This window comes from Acromyrmex echinatior, chromosome 7 (assembly GCF_024713525.1).
Source record: "Acromyrmex echinatior isolate Ae372 chromosome 7, ASM2471352v2, whole genome shotgun sequence".
Lineage (NCBI taxonomy): Eukaryota > Metazoa > Arthropoda > Insecta > Hymenoptera > Formicidae > Acromyrmex > Acromyrmex echinatior.
The window spans coordinates 2614501-2630789 of record NC_141858.1 but is presented as its reverse complement, the minus strand read 5'-3'; the positions used below and the strand labels follow the sequence as shown (position 1 = coordinate 2630789).

The 16289-nt window shown below is 39.4% G+C and overlaps 1 protein-coding gene and 1 pseudogene across 2 annotated transcripts in view; one reads left to right on the top strand and one right to left on the bottom strand.

Annotated features, from left to right (window-relative positions):
• LOC105155055 (uncharacterized) overlaps nucleotides 1-16289 on the top strand; it is a 556628-nt gene that overhangs the window by 382216 nt on the left and 158123 nt on the right. The gene's annotated exons all lie outside the window — the stretch shown is intronic.
• Nucleotides 13647-16235, bottom strand: LOC147908973 (uncharacterized; annotated as a pseudogene).

Genomic DNA, 16289 nt, shown 5'->3' with positions numbered 1-16289 from the left:
GGGGCCATCTCCTGTCCATGAGGGACATACACTTCTCAGGGAAAGGAGAAGATGCTAGCATGACATCGGTCGACGAAGATGCTCGGACGTCGTCAACGACACCATTCCTTTACTAGGCCCGCCGCCGGGGAAACCCGAGTTGGGCTACCTACTTCTTGAGACTATGACCTCGATGGTTGGATCTTTTGAACCCCCATCTAGAGGACCAGGCGTTAAAGTCGTCACTGTTAATACCAAGGGATTACCAAGGAACGAGGGAGCAATCTAACATGCCCCCAGGCGTCCCAAGTGGGCATCAAACTCAGCTTAACTGAGTTGAGGTAAGAGGTATACCCTAATGGTGGCCATCTATTGCTGATGGTCTCCACTGCTGCGAACCGTAGGATTCTCTATTCAACATGGATGATCTTCGGAATTCATGTAAAGTATGGCTATCATACCTACCGGCTACCATGCTCCGTCAAATTGTGCAGGGATATGTACTACGCTAGGCGGGCATGGGTTTATGTTGGTCTGAAGAAATCTATAAGCTATTTAGGCTTTTTGGAATAGATGCCTCCTTTAGGCCAACTACTATTATCTCGTCTTTTGATGAGGAGGTCTTAGTTGATTCGAACAGTTTTTTGGCCATGTCGGCTATGTCGGCCAAAGTGACTCGTCCCCACTTCCGTAGAAGTAGTTCGGTTGGGCCATTGCTTTTTTGGCGATGAGTCCATCTTTATAAAGTTGGCCACTTGAGAATTCAGAGGACTCTCAGATGAGGGACGGAATTGCTTGCCTCTGGAATGGAGGACAGCTGAGTTCTCTCGTAACTGCTTTTCTTCACGGTTTTACAGGTCCTTCCCAATTCGGTGCTTGGAAGGCCTGCGTGGCATTCTAGTAAGAAAGTGCACTCCTCCGTAATGTCCCATTTTGCTGCACTGAAAACAGCAACTGCTTCGGTCAACTTTGCCGTGCACGTATCCCTTTTCGAAGCACATGTAATATTGGAATTATTTTTGTTCCAGAAGGCGCGCCCGTGTCACAGCCATCTTATCTTAATTTTCCCATGTCATTTGATCTTATTAGCCATCGGAAGTCAGAGAAAATCGAATCCCGATGGATTTCATTTTGCCTGACATGATGCGAAAATTGCCGTTGGAGGAATCCTCCGACTGTCGCTACTGTCTACTGAATACAGTAAGCTACCGCTTACTTTGAATATTATAGCGTTAACGACATGATTGCAATATCGGCCTTTTTGCAAAGTCGAATGACTTTTATACCCTCTCTTCTCGGGCCAAGACTCAGTGGAATTCACCAGCAAGGGCATTCGCTTTCGATGTCTCGTCTTTGCCAGAGAGAGTGGTCTTTATTTGCGACTAATACAATTGCACATGTTGCAATTGCGCACATTGCAAACGGACACTTTATATTGCACACCGTTTATTTGCATGTCGTTCATTTATAAACAAAAAATTGTGCATTGTTTGTTTGCACACTATACGTTTGTAGTTACGAATAGATGTACACCTATCATTTGTACACCATTTGTTTGTACAAAGTTCATTTGCACCGTTCAGACATACACCAAAAAAAGATACGTACCGTTTTGATGCGCAAAAAAAGCTAGACATGTATACCATATTGTTTGAATTTATTTTAGTTAGTAAAGTTATGTTCACATTATAATTATCAGTAATGTAATTATTGGGGCGTATCCCGATTGGACACGTAATTATTGGATACCACACGATTAAACATGCACGATTGAACACAAAAGGAGGGAGGTTGGGTAAAAGTCGCTTCGCATGGAAAGTCGAAACCCATGTTAACCAACAGTTATTGAAGGTGAAAGTTGCTGCGCGTAAGAAGTCAAAGTAAATATATCTTGTAAAATATGCATTACGAATCTAAAACTTTTTAAAATTTGTCCTATCATGCGATGTCCAATAAAGCGGTGTCCAATAATGCATATCCATAATTATGTGTCTAAAAGGAGATTATCCTAATTATTGCCAATTTATTGCAAAATGTATATATATATATATATATACACATATATATATATATATATATATATATATGTATGGAATATATGTGTTAATAGTAGGAAATTTAATTTAATTTAAAAAATAATAATTATATGGAAAGGAAAATATTTTAATGAAAATTTGCTCGATGATCGCAGCGTGTTTCTTATACTGCGACGCTCCTGAGATACACGTCCGCGCGCAATCCAGTGGCTCGAGAGTTGATCGTAGTGGAGAAACAAAGATACGGCGTTTCAAAAATGGGCTCAATAAGTGTACAACTAATTCTGAGCATTAAACTATAATACAATGATCTTCATGTGACCTTGAGTAAGAAAAAATTAGAATTTTTGGGGAATGGATGCGACTAATGAAATGAATACAACAGAAAGATTGGTAAAGGAAAATTTATTGTATTGAGTATTTAAAATTATTTCCATTGACTTCTAAATATTTGTTAATTCGATTATAAAAAACGCACATTTGCGAGCATTTAGAGTGTTACAGCAGCAAAAACTTTTCGAATTATTTTTTTTATTTCGTCACATGTAATAGGCCTCACCGAAAAAAATATCTTTTTTATAAAACTCCACAGAAAAAAACGAAAACATGGCCAAGAAGTCAAAAAAGTGAAAGTTTGACTTCTTAGCCACATTCTCGTTTTTTTCTGGGTATTGAAGCAGGCAACTTGCCCGAGTCATATAACATTAGTCATGCCCGCTGAACAATGCTTAACACTGCTCACTTTGCCCGTAACACAATACAAAATATTCAATTGCATTGCGAGATTAACAGATGATAATTTGGATACTTAGAGAGATAGATAAATATATTTATTAGCGATTCCCTTTAAGGTTGCGCTCTTTTACACTCTTAACTTACAATTGCATTACATAAAAAATCTTAACCTACTTTGAACCTAAATCTTACATACTAATTCTTAAATGCTAACTTAACTCGTATGCTCTCTCTCTCTCTCTCTCTCTCTCTCTCTCTCTCTCTCTCTCTCTCCCCCCTCTCTCATACCCTCCATCACTCTTCCCTATTTCTTTTCTCTCACCATCCACTGCGCCTTTCATATAAACCCTCTCGGGAATGACTTCTTCACTTTGTCCCAGCCCAACTCCTCCCTTTTCCACTCAGCTATCTAAAAATACTATCATATCTCAGTTCTCCGATTCTTTCCCAAACTCCACATCTTTATTTCTTAGTCTTGCCACATTCCAGAACATTATTTTCCATTCATCCTCCCTCTCCCCCCATCCTCCCTCCAGTCTCATCTCTCTCTCCCTCACATAGCCTTTCATCTCCACATCCTCCCGCACTCCTACATTTCCTTCTATGTTTCCTTTCTTCTCCATTAATATCTCCCTCTTTTCGTCCCATCTTCACCAAATATCTTCTATCTTTATTCTTCCTTCCCTAACTCATATCCTTTTTCTTTCCGCCAATTTCCTTCGCTATTTTTCCTAGTCTATACCTTATCTTCCTCTCCCTCCAGGTGAGATCCTCTCAAATTCTCTTCTTCCTTTTAAATTTTTCTTTTTTCCCACTATTTTTCATTTCTGTTCTTCATTTGCTAACTTAATTAACAGCATCTCCCCCTTCCCTTTCTCTGTCCTTTTCCCAATTATCCTAATTTTTTTCACTTTTACTTTTACTCCTATCCCCTCGAGGATCTCCTCCACCATTTCCCTTATTTTCCTTTCCTTACTTGCCTTTATTATTCCTTCTCCTTTTTTCTTTCTCTCTCTTCCTTCCATATTATTCTCTATCTTCTTTATCCTGTCCCATCATATCCTTTCCCTTTCCATTCTTCTATCCTTTTCCCATTTCCTGCATCTTATTTTATTCTAAAATTCCTACTCTATTCCTCAGCTCCTTCATATCCTTTCTTATTTCTTTCTTCTCTTTCTCCCATTTATTTCTTTGATATTATATTTATATGATATACTTATTTCATTATTCGCATCCATTCTCCAAAATTTCTGATTTTTTCGTACTCAAAATCACGTAAATATTATTGTATTATAAATAATTGGATTTGTTTCGATCTCAGCTATTATGCTATAATAATAGAAATATGAAGTCCTATTAAAAAAAAAATCGATAATCTTGAAATCTCTAAAAGTATGACATAGAGAAGAAAATAATTCCCATCATGATATGCGTATCTTCGAATCAAATAATTTTTTCTTGGATATTTCCACGTATCATTAACGGTGACGAAGATGTTGTCTGGTGATAGTAAGGTAGTGGTAATAATACTAACATATCTTTTATATTAAGGTAACTAATTCGTTTTCTTCAAGTCGTTCGCATTATAAAAATAAATTTGAGTGATAAGATATACAATATCCGGTTTTTCGTTGTGCTTCAGAACGAAACACATTTTACTGTGTACGTCTGAACGGTGTGCAAATAAACAGGGCGCAAAGGAACGATGCGCAAATGCACGATATGCATCATTGCTTGTTTTTACGTACACATCTAAACAGTCTGCAAATAAAAGAACGTGCAAATGAACAGTATGCGAATGAATCGTGCCCCACGAGAACAAGTCAATAAGTTTTTAGAAAAACATAGTAAAACATTTTTTTTTATCGATTCATTTTTATTTCTCAACATAATCATCTCCTCAACTCGATACACTTGATCCAACGATTCTCCAACTTTTTCAAACCGTCCGAATAATATAATAATTTGTCCAACCCTTCAAAATAAGCCTCTGTTTCGGCGATGAGCTGCTCTCTTGTGATGAATCTCTTTCCTCCGAACCATTTCTTCAGGTTTGGAAACAGGAAATAGTCGCAGGGGGTTAAATCTGGCGAATATGCTGGATGAGGAAGCAATTCGTTGAATTTGCCCAACGGTGCCGGGCACATGTGAACCCATGCATTGTCTTTATGGAAGAGCACTTTCTTCTTCGCCAAATGGGGACATTTTTTCTTTAAAATGTTGTTGAACGGTCCAATAAGGCTGCGTAATAATCGCCATTGATCGTTTGTTTCGATGGAAGGTAATCGATATGAATTATATCGCTTGCATCCCAAAAAACTGTGGCCATCACCTTTCCGGCCGAGAGACTTCACGGTCTTCGCCTTCTTCGGAGCTGGTTCACTCGGTGAAATCCATTGTTTTGACTGTTCCTTCGTCTCGGATATAAAGTAATGGATCCATGTTTCGTCCACAGTAATGAATCGACGCAGAAATTTATCTGGAACATTACGTTGAAACATCTTCAAACATTGTTTTGAAATTGTCACACGGTCGCGCTTATGGTCCACAGTGAGCAAACGCGGCACCCATCTTGCCGATAGCTTTTTCATACCTAATTGTTCGTGCAAAATTGAAATCACTGTGCCATGTGATATGCCTGTAGCTAATAAGCACTTTCACTCGTCAGTCAAAACAATATCTTACTTTATCGATGATTTCTGGCGTAGCAGCCTCAATTGGACGTCCCGAACGAAGTGCATGTAGATGACAACCACGTTTAAATTCATTCACCCAATTGTATACAGTCGCAAACGCTAGTACAGATATGCTACGAATATTATTCAACTCGGCTTTGATTTCTTTCGGCGTTAAACCTTTATGTAGATATTTGATCACTGCACGAAACTCGTTTTTTTTCCATTTTGCAAAAAATACAAAGATTGTTCGCTTTAATCGTCTGCAAAAATGAAATCACGCGATAAATTCCGCTCAAAATTTGATTGTAATTAGCTGAAAGATGCTACTTGTCAAAAAGTAATGTAAGTAAGACATATGCGAGTGCCCTCTAACAGATTTTCTAAGAACTTATTGACTTGCCTTCGTATATAACGTATCCACTTGCAATGTACGCATTTGCAAGTGTGAAATTATACCGTACACAAATGCGCCATTGCCGCCGGGGATCTCATATATTAAAACCTCCGTGAGGGCCTTTTCGGCTTTTAGGCCTTCAGTAGTGATGTCGATTAAGGTTATACTTTCTTTAGGTTTTTTTATCGCATGTTTGAATGATAAGTGTTAGGAAGACAATTACCGAAGTAGGCGATTTCCACCTCTTTTTTCTGGCTTCCCCTAATTGTTTTGGGAGAGTGTCAACTGGTGGGCTTCACCTTTAATAAGGGGGGGGGGGGGCTCTGAAAGAAGCAACTGGAGCTGGGAAGATCTGCCCCATTGTAGTTGTCACTAATTCGGGTCTCCATGCTTCTGGGTGAAACACGAGGGTGCCCAGAACGGAGTAATGTCTTCCCAGACTGGGCATTCCTCTTCATTCCCCTTTTGAAGAGGGCCTTTGAATTGAGGCTTTTAAAATATCTGATTCTCATCATCGAGTCTGTTCCAAAAGTATTCGACCTTTGCCTATATCATGAGAAAGAGCTCCGGAGTGGTATAAACAACCTTGTCTTCAAAGTAGTTTCCTCTAAAATAATGACCTTCTACCAATGGTGCACCCCTTGCGAAAGTAATCCTGGAAGTCGTTTTTTGTAATAGCCAATAGCTCATTTCATTTTATTTCCTCAACATTGCCTAACATCCTCAAATTTTTTGTCTCTTCATGTGTTTCAACAGGAAATAACCAAAAGTCACACGGGACTATATCTGGATTGTATCAAGATTGATGAAGTTGGACAATGCCGTGTTTAATCAAAAACTTCTGAATTAGGTGAGATGAGAATGAGCAGGTGCGTTATCGTAGTGCAGCAGTCAATTTTTACTTTTCCACAAATGCGGACGTTTTCTCCTCACTACGTCATGCAATCATTTAAGAACTTCCAAGTAATACTCCTTGTTTATTGTGCGACCTTGTGGAACATATTCATGGTATACAACACTTTCCTGGTCAAAGAAAACAGTGAGTATTGCCTGCACGTTGCTCCGACTTTGACGCGTTTTCTTGGGTCGAGGCTCTTCTCTTGTCGCCCATTGCAAAGATTGTACTTTTGTTTCAGAGTCGTAGCTATAAACCATGTTTTATCATCAGTAATAATCCTTTTATGCAACTTATGATTTTTGTTGATAGATTTCAGGATATCTTCGGCAATTTCAATTCGAGAATTCTTTTGATCTTCCGTAAGTACTTGTGGAACGAATTTTACACGCGATTCATTTCCAGAATTCATCTTCAATCGATATTCGAAAAGCAATAATTTTTGGGATCCCAAGGTCCTCTTCTAATTAATACTGCAATGTGATAAATTTATAAGTATTGGCGGCGTGACATAAAAATTTATAAATATTGCGATGCGCGAAAATTCATTAATTCTATGAAAAATATGAGAAATTTGTAAGTATTATTAGAATGATATGTGAAAATTATAAATTCTACGGAAATATGAGAAATTTATAGTATAGAAATTTATAAGTATTCCTAGCGCGATACGCGAAAATTACAAGTTAACATGGAAAATATGAAACAATTCTAAGTATTTTAGTATTTCTGTATTTCTAAGTACTCGATATTTCCGAAACTAAGTGAATAAGTGTGAATAATAGCGTATAATTGAGAGAATAAGAATAAGCATTAATCATGGAAATAATCACAAGAATGAGAGCTCGAACCCTGCAAAGGATCCGTTTATATATAAGTAAAGGAGTGATATCTCGTGATAAAGAAGGATTTCGCGATCATGCCGCGGCATAGTGACATTATTCTGGAGTTTCAAAGATAACTTTGTTTCTCTCTCAAATGATAGTAAGTACAAAGTTTTTGAGAAAAGACGACCATTATCTAATGCACCTATAATCAATGAAGATATTGATGAAGATTAGTTTAAAAAAGTATAGTTTCAGCTAAAATAGATAGCAGTGATATCCAACACTTTATTCAAAACATGTTTTGACATAAAAAAAAACTTTGTATTTTAGAGGATAAGAATAAAATACTTGGCGAAACCAATTTTTGCATTATATAATGCTCGTTTTTCTTCGGAAAGATAATTTATGTTTACTATCATTTGAGAGAGAGAGAGAGAGAGAGAGAGAGAGAGAGAGAGAGAGAGAGAGAGATATCGTTATTTATTAAGCGCTTCAGAATTGGATACTCTCAAACGCTAAATATTCACATTACATTCATATTACATTTAAATTACATTAATTTACATTCATATTACATTCATATTACTAGCATTTATATTACATTCATTTTCACAAGCATTTATATTACATTCCTATTTCACTTAACAAATGATTATGCAGTTTACATACATTCATATTACATTTAACAGATTGTACAGTTTACAGTCACGCAAGGAAGTGGTACAGCGAATGTCCCGTGGGATGCCATTTCAAAATTCCGGCACAGATGCTAAAAGATCACTAAAAAATTCTGTATAACACAACTATAAGTAATCATTCATAGGAGTTTTACTTTATTACTAATACGGCACAATGATTTGTTCTTTTTAAATTTGAAACTGATATAGATTGGAATAAGATATAGAGACTTAGGTAAGGCTGTAGTAAGAGTGGCAAATGTTAGGCAGTCTACGAAATATAAACATCTCTCGTTCACTGAGTCATTTAAGGTCGCGGATATATGGAGAGACCTCATCACATCTGATTGGAAAGATATATCTAACGCACGAATTGAGTGCTCTCTGGAGTCTAAGGTCTAGCTCACCTATAACATCAATCATGACAGTATAACAATAGTCGAAAATTAGAAAGATAAAAGTACTAGTTTGATACGAAGATATCTCGGTATGAGATGTTTATATATCTTCAATTGATAAAGAGATGAGTTGACTAGAAGTCATCCCAACCACCTGCGAGTTCCACGAAAGCATTCTAGAGATTGATAGACCCTAATACTTAACATAATCACTATATGGTATCCTGGAATCACCTACAATAATGTGTGGAAGTTTATCATATAAAGTACTATTTATGTACCTTGCAGTACCTAAAATGGCTGTAATTCTTTTAGGATTTATTAACTTCCGTAGCCCATTCTAAAATATTTTTGATATCTCCATTTAGCTTATATACCGCATGGAGTACATTTTTAGATTCAGTGTATATGTAGATGAGCAAGAAAAAATATTTACGTCGGCATAGAAAGAATATTTACAGTTAATTGATAATTGACTGAAATCAATTTAAATTAAAAATAAATAACAGAAGGCTCAAAACAGAACCCTGCGGTACGCCCTTTATGTTAGCAATCTCAAACGAAATCCACGGTGACAGGATCTTTGACAGCCTGTCTTCGCTGATTTAAGTAATCGCATATTCAACGGAGAGCACGAAAAGTTAATATTAATATACACGAAATATACACGAAATATTAAATGCCTTTGAGAAATAAAAAAAAACCGCAATGATTAGTTTCCTTGAATCAGCTGCACGCCTGACATCATCCAAAAAGATAAGTGACGCCGATTGTATACAGTGATCTTTTCTGTACGCGAATTGATGTAGGTCATGACATTTGATGAACTGAGTGATTTGATTAGCCGCAATGCATTTAAGCGTCTTTGAGACGGAACACAGTATCAAGATTGGTCTATAGTCTCCAACTCAGATAAATATTTGATCCTTAGGTAATGGACAGATTATGGCGGACTTCCACAAATCAGGGAAGACCCCGTTTTGCAAGCTAACGTCACAGATATATGTTAAAATAGGCAAAATACAGAACAAAGCCATCGAAGTAAGATTGACAAGGACAATCACTTGGATGTATTAGTGGGGTTGGCATACATGTCCTATGATTTCCAAGCAGCATCACCACAGAAAAACAATGAAAAACTGGTGCTCTATGCGAAGAAACAGAGGCTCCTGTTGACTATGATGCAAACTCCTACTATGTAGGGTGGGGGAGCTCAAATATAAACTCAAAAGAGAGAGCCTCCATGAATTCATAATGGGCACCGGTTTAATCATACTGAACAAGGGATCTGAACCCACCTTCATAATCTTTAGAAGACAGAAGATAATTGACATAACCATATGCAGCGAGAAAGTGGCTGACCTAGTACGGGACTGGAGAGTTTCCAAAAAATCATCAGGATCGGACCACAGGCAAATAAGATTCGCCATTAAACATATGGAAAACTTAGAATGGGAGTGCAACTCTGGGAGAACAACTGAGAGGGCTATAGGTCTTTGAGGCCATGTTCCTGAAGAACGCTTTAACCAGATTCCACTCCAAGGAGAATCTAGAACTTGCGAATCAGTATGTGAGTGACGCGATAAAAGAGACCTACGAGGCAAACTACCCCGAAAGCATCCACCGACTAAGACATTATGGTGGAGCGAAGAACTCTCAAAATATAAGTCGGAAGTAAGGAAATTCTTCAACAAAGCAAAAAGTAAAAATTTAACAACGGACTGGGAAACTTACAGATAAGCACAACGCAGTTATAGCAAAGCGACAACTATCGCTAAAAGAAAAAAACTGGAGAAATTCTTGTGAAAACATTGTGAGCGCTGAAGCATCTAGGTTAAACAAAATTCTCAGTAAAGACAATACTTCCCATTTGGAATGCTTAAAGCTCCCCAATGGAAATCACACCAAGACAATAGATGAAACATCTAATGTTTACTCACTTTCTAGGATTCCAGGAGGACACTTGCTGTACTTGCTGTACCAAGGAACAAATCAACCTAGGGAACATAATCCCAAGAAATGTTCACTGGTAGCTAAAGTGGTATCACCTGACAGAATCAAATGAGCCATAGACCTTCGAACCAAAGACCCCAATAAATCGCCGGGGTCAGATGGCATCTACTCAGTGCTGCTCAAAGAAGGCATTGGGACCCTATTGGGTCCCCTGATAAAGATGTTTAGGGCTTGTACAGCTTTGAGATATGTCCTTTAGGCATGGAGTGGCACCAAAGTGGTATTTACAAGCCGGAGATAAAAGGCCACATTTTGGCTAAAGATTACAGACCTATCAGTCTCACTTCCTTTTTTGAAAACACGGGAGAGATTGATTGATAAGTATCTGAAGAACAACGCCCTTTTTATTCGGCCCGCTGAACTTTCTCCAGTACGCCTACAGGGAGGACAAATCTACGGATACAGTCCTGCATCGCCTAATGAGCGGGGTTGAGACTCAGCTGGTCGCAAGGGAATACACGTTAAGCGTCTTCATCGACATTAAAAAAGCTTTTGATAGCACTTTAATCTCGTCGGTAAAAGACGCTATAATAAGGTATAAAATTCCTGGCACACTTGTGGACTGGACTCAAAGCACGCTGGAAGGCAGAAAACTGATCATCAGTCATGACAATATCACCATTAAGGGGCTTCCAGTATCGGGCTGCCTGCAGGGAGAAGTTCTCTCTCCTCTGCTGTGGTGCCTAGTGGTAGACGACCTCCTCACTAAACTAAGAGAATCTGTTTTCTATGGCTATGCAGATGACGCTTCTACGTCTACGGCTACGCAGATGACTACGTGACCATAGTTACTAGAGGCAACTCTCTCACGACTCTCAATGAACGCATCAATGAAGCCTTGATGATGCAAAATTTGTGTAGGACGAGGGAACTGATAAATCCAGGAAATCTCGGCGATGGTTTTTCTCAGGAAATATAAGCCCGAATAAATAGAGCCTTTGAGACTTTGAAGCAACGCAATAAGCTACACTAGCTCAGTGAAGTATCTAGGAGTATATCTGGATTCTAAGCTGAGATAGAAAACACATTTTGAAGATAGAAGGAAAAAGCTCTACGTCTCTATGTAGGCTTGTAGAAGAGTCATGGACAGAAACTGGAAATAAAATCTAGGAGTGCCCTGTGGCTATAAACAATATTGATACATCGAGTATGCTGCAACTAATCATCGTTCGTGAGTTAACGACTAATTTCGTTGACTCGTATGGTTTGGGCGTTAGACAAGATATTTAGAGCAAAAAAATCTGAAAAATCCCTAGAAACAGGCGTTGTTTATTGGATATTGGCGGAGCGCTGAGATATTGTCACGATTGTGGATTCCGAGTCGTTCCACGGCTGTTCCCCAGTTCCGACGAGGTAGATCATGAACCGCGTGCGCCGGTACAGGTATCGCAACTTGTCACTGGCTGTGCGACTGAGAGTGAGCGAGAACACCTACCACACCTGTCGAACCGACGCGATAGACCGAGTTGTGTCGCACAGCACGGTAATAGGCGGTTCGCATATGAGTGGGTTCCAAATCGAAACATTTCGCAGAGAATTTCCTGACTTTTACGGTTTAGCTGTATACAAAAGGTTACACAGGTCGAGCCAGTGAACCAAGCGCGATAAGACTTGTCGCGCATAATACCTTCACGCGCACGAGGTGTCTCAGGGTGCGAGCAAAAAAACACAATCGCGGGCGTCGCTGCATTGAAGCAAAGGTGTCATACGTGGACATGCATCCGTGTCGCAGCGCAGTCGATAACGCGCACTAGGTAGTTGACGAAATGATAGCGTGGAGGCGCGCTCGCGACGTGGATGCTCGCGGCAATGCCATATGAGTCGACATAATGTTGTTACCGTGTTGCTGCGATGCTTTACATCCCCGTGGTTCATCGATGTGGCCCGGTTGGTGAACCATGGGTTCTCTTTGTCCGTTGCAGCGTGTGCCCTTGTTGTACCTTAAGGATAAGGAGAAGGATAAGGAGAAAGATAGGAGACGGCAGAGACGCTAAATATTCCTAAGAAGGATATATATATATATATATATATATATGTACGTGTAGCATACTTAAATATATACATATATGTATAAATTTAAGTATTTAATTATTTCAAATCTCAAGACACTAATTACAGAATGGTTATACTCGTACTCTAAATGTTCGCAAGTTAGTATTATCTGAAATGACCGTATACATGTATACATAACATAGGTATGAATAACTTACATATATTTATGAAGACAAATTATAAAGTTAATCGTTAGCCTATTAACTACTAGGAAAATTCGTTAGAATATGCGATGGTATAATAGTGACTAATGCTATGAGATCGACGCTAGAACGTAATTCAGTCTTAAGAGTATATTACTCGTAAAATAATTCTAATAAAATAAAATGATCGATACGATGTGCTGATTGGAATTTACGACTCCCTAGAGCGTTTGCTGCTCACGTGTAATTGTATGAGTCAGAGGCTTTACGCGAAGAATTGGAGAAGATTGTCGAGATACTTAGCAGAGACACGTGTCTTGTTGCCAGCAGGCTCTCGATCCTTTCAACACGGGATTCGGAAACAAAGAGAGCGAGGGATGCTTCCTTCCGAAAGGATTAGGCCTCCCTCGCCTTACTCCATGTATCCGGAGCGTTACGTAATAGGAGGACCTGTCTTAAGGCAGATCCTCTCGTAGCAGTGTGCTCGCCAAAGAAACACTCGAGTTGCTACATGTGGAGGCGGCGTTATGCCTCATCAGCGATGGAAACAGCGCAAAAAGGCAAAATATACTAGGAACTAGGGCAAAAATATTGTGCGGACGTAACACTTCCCCTAAAAAAAAAAGCGTCGGGCTTAATAATCCGATGTTTTTTTATCAATAATCTTAAGATATTTGCGGAGTTTGTTATATAATATATCCGCTTACTAATATACCCTCTTATTCCCCGCTTGTTTTTTCTTTTCTATTTCCCCGCTTGGTTCTTGCTGGGTCACAATTATCGGTGTGAATTCTTACTCTTCCATTGGCGCGTTTCCAGTTAGCATGTAATCCCTGCTGCGGAATAGGTTTCAGGGAGCGGCGACCGCCCCAAGTGCAAAAACAGGTTTGCTATGGAACTCCACAGGGTTCCAAGGAGATGGATGCGCCATCCGTAAACAGTATGTAAGGCATACCCGTGGACAATGGTGTCGATGATTAATTTAATAATGCGTATCACGCTGAACATGGCCAACACTCCAGCGCTCGCGGAGCCAAAGATAATGAATCCTCGCAAGAGTATTTGTCCCGCATTTTCAGCTAGCCTGTTGAGAATCTGCTCGTCTAATAAATTCACCATTGAAACGCTGCCGGGTGGTATTGTCTGTCTCATTGCGCCGCGGGCGATCATGTTTAACATGAATGGCCGCTCGACAGGGAACATAATGTGTCCTTTCAATCGATTTAGGTCTTCATCCGAATAGATTCCGTTGGTTGCTAAAACGTCCTGACCTATTTCCAAGCTGGTTTCGTGAGGGGACTGGATTGTTGACGGGGCCAGAACTTCTTTTGGCCTGTTATCTTGAACCATGTTCCATCTATTCGATATGATCGAGAGGAGCTCGTTGCAGTCGTGAAGCATAGACGCACGAGTGATGATGCGAGAGCGTGGAAGCAGAAAAGTTGCGGTATGTTACCGGAAGCTCGTTATAACATGCGTCTATGTATCGGAGTTTGCATCGGGAGGCATTTTATCATAAATAACTTCGCCAGTGGTAACTGCTGTATAGCTGGGTAATTTGGTGATCCGATGGACCATCTCGTTAGGGGCAATATTCGCCAGCGAAAGGGCATTGTGGAGGACCTGCTGTTCTAAAGTGCATCTTTGTTCCATGATATTACGGTAGAGCCGGATAAGTTGCATCTCAATGTGCCTCTCTACGTATATAAATTTTGAATTTACATACGCAAATATATATATCCAAATTGTTGACAGACACTCGTGATCTCGATTTGAACGTGCAGCCCGAATAAGTTTCCAGGACGAGCAGCTTCGGATGCTCAAGAAAGAGACGATATCCGCAGAGATTCATTTCGTCTGTTTTCGTGAGGGAACGTCGTGTCCCTCGTAGTTACTGTGTAAACCACTGGTCAGGTTGAGCTTGGGGGACAGTTTATTAACTGTTCCCTCGTTGAGGACATCATATTGGTCGTAATGGTCGTCGAGGAGATTTCGAAAGTATGTCCGTCGAGTCAAAGTCAAAACACATTCTCTCCTTGACCTTGCAACGGACTCCTGACAGTAGAATTATTTCGCTCATAGATCTTTTGATCGCTACATCGAATCCCTTTGTCACAATTTGAATCGACACTTGGACGACTACGTCGTCCCATTCTTCGTAATTGTCTGTATACGTGGCGCCACGACATTTCCCGTTTACGCTTGTTGTTCCAGCCAGTACGACGCTTCGCTAGTCGCGTTCCTCTAGATCCGGTCAATTATCATTGATGACAACACGATAGAATCCGTGTCGTAGAGCCTCCGGCAAGCATCGGCTCTCAACTCTTGTATATATTCCTTCCGACCGCCGCTAACGATCGATACATGCGAGTGCATCCCACAATAATAAATAGTTCGATCGATCTTGAGCTTTTACTGGAGGAGCTTTCACATTCGGTCATAGTCCATCGTTTAGAGCAACTGCAGGTATACTTCCTTTTGGTTCGATTCGATGTTCTCGATGTTACAGTTCTCAATGTCGAGTAGTGAAAATGTAGTTATGTTTAGGTCTTCGCCTCCACAGTCATAATCGATAAATCCGTTTCACTATCGCCCTAATAATACAACGAGAACGTACATAAGGGACATTTTGAATGCTCACGCGGTCGATACTTTTAGCGTCCGCACTATTGCATATCCTTGGAGGGTCCTGCTGCGGCTTCCGTCAGCTCCTGTAAGGAAGGCTCCGCTATAGTGTAGGATTTCCTATGAGCTAATTTCAATTTATCGGTGTGGACAACGCGTTTTGTTATGTCCAATTTCTAATCTAATATTATTTCCTAGAGCAGTGCTCGCAAAGATTTGCATCTTTCGGGCCGATTCCGATGTGCTACCGCTCGATGCTTGGCGGTAGCCAAGCCGTCGGGCGCTCACGTGACACTGGCTGAGGAGCGTCTCTGTAGCTTAAGGGGGGAAATACTTAGGAGGCTAAAAAAAATGGCAATTTTTCAGAATTTTTTAAATAGAAAGTATTTAGCTAATTGTTTCAAATTTTGTTATGCCGCTTTGACTACTTTGACTATTTTTTGAGTACTTAAACATATTCTTTTTATTATTATACAAAATATTAAAAAATACTGAAGCTACAGCGTCGCAAATAGCAGAGGTGACGATGTGAGTTGCCAATCGGTGGGACACGTAACTCCTATTGTACTGATCTGAAACAGACAAAAAAAAATTTTTTAATTTAATAAGATGTATACGCTCTATGTGAACTTAAAAAAAAAGTAACCAAAAAAATATTAGGTGTTGGAATTAATTCGTAGCGTTTTACAAGTGATGGGAAGTACTTTCATTAATGTATTTTTTAATGCTCATGTGAAATAAATAACATTCTTTCATTAAAAACGCTACGAATTAATTCCAACACCTAATAAAAATTGAAAAAATGACGCATGTTTAAAAAAAATTTGAATTTTTCAC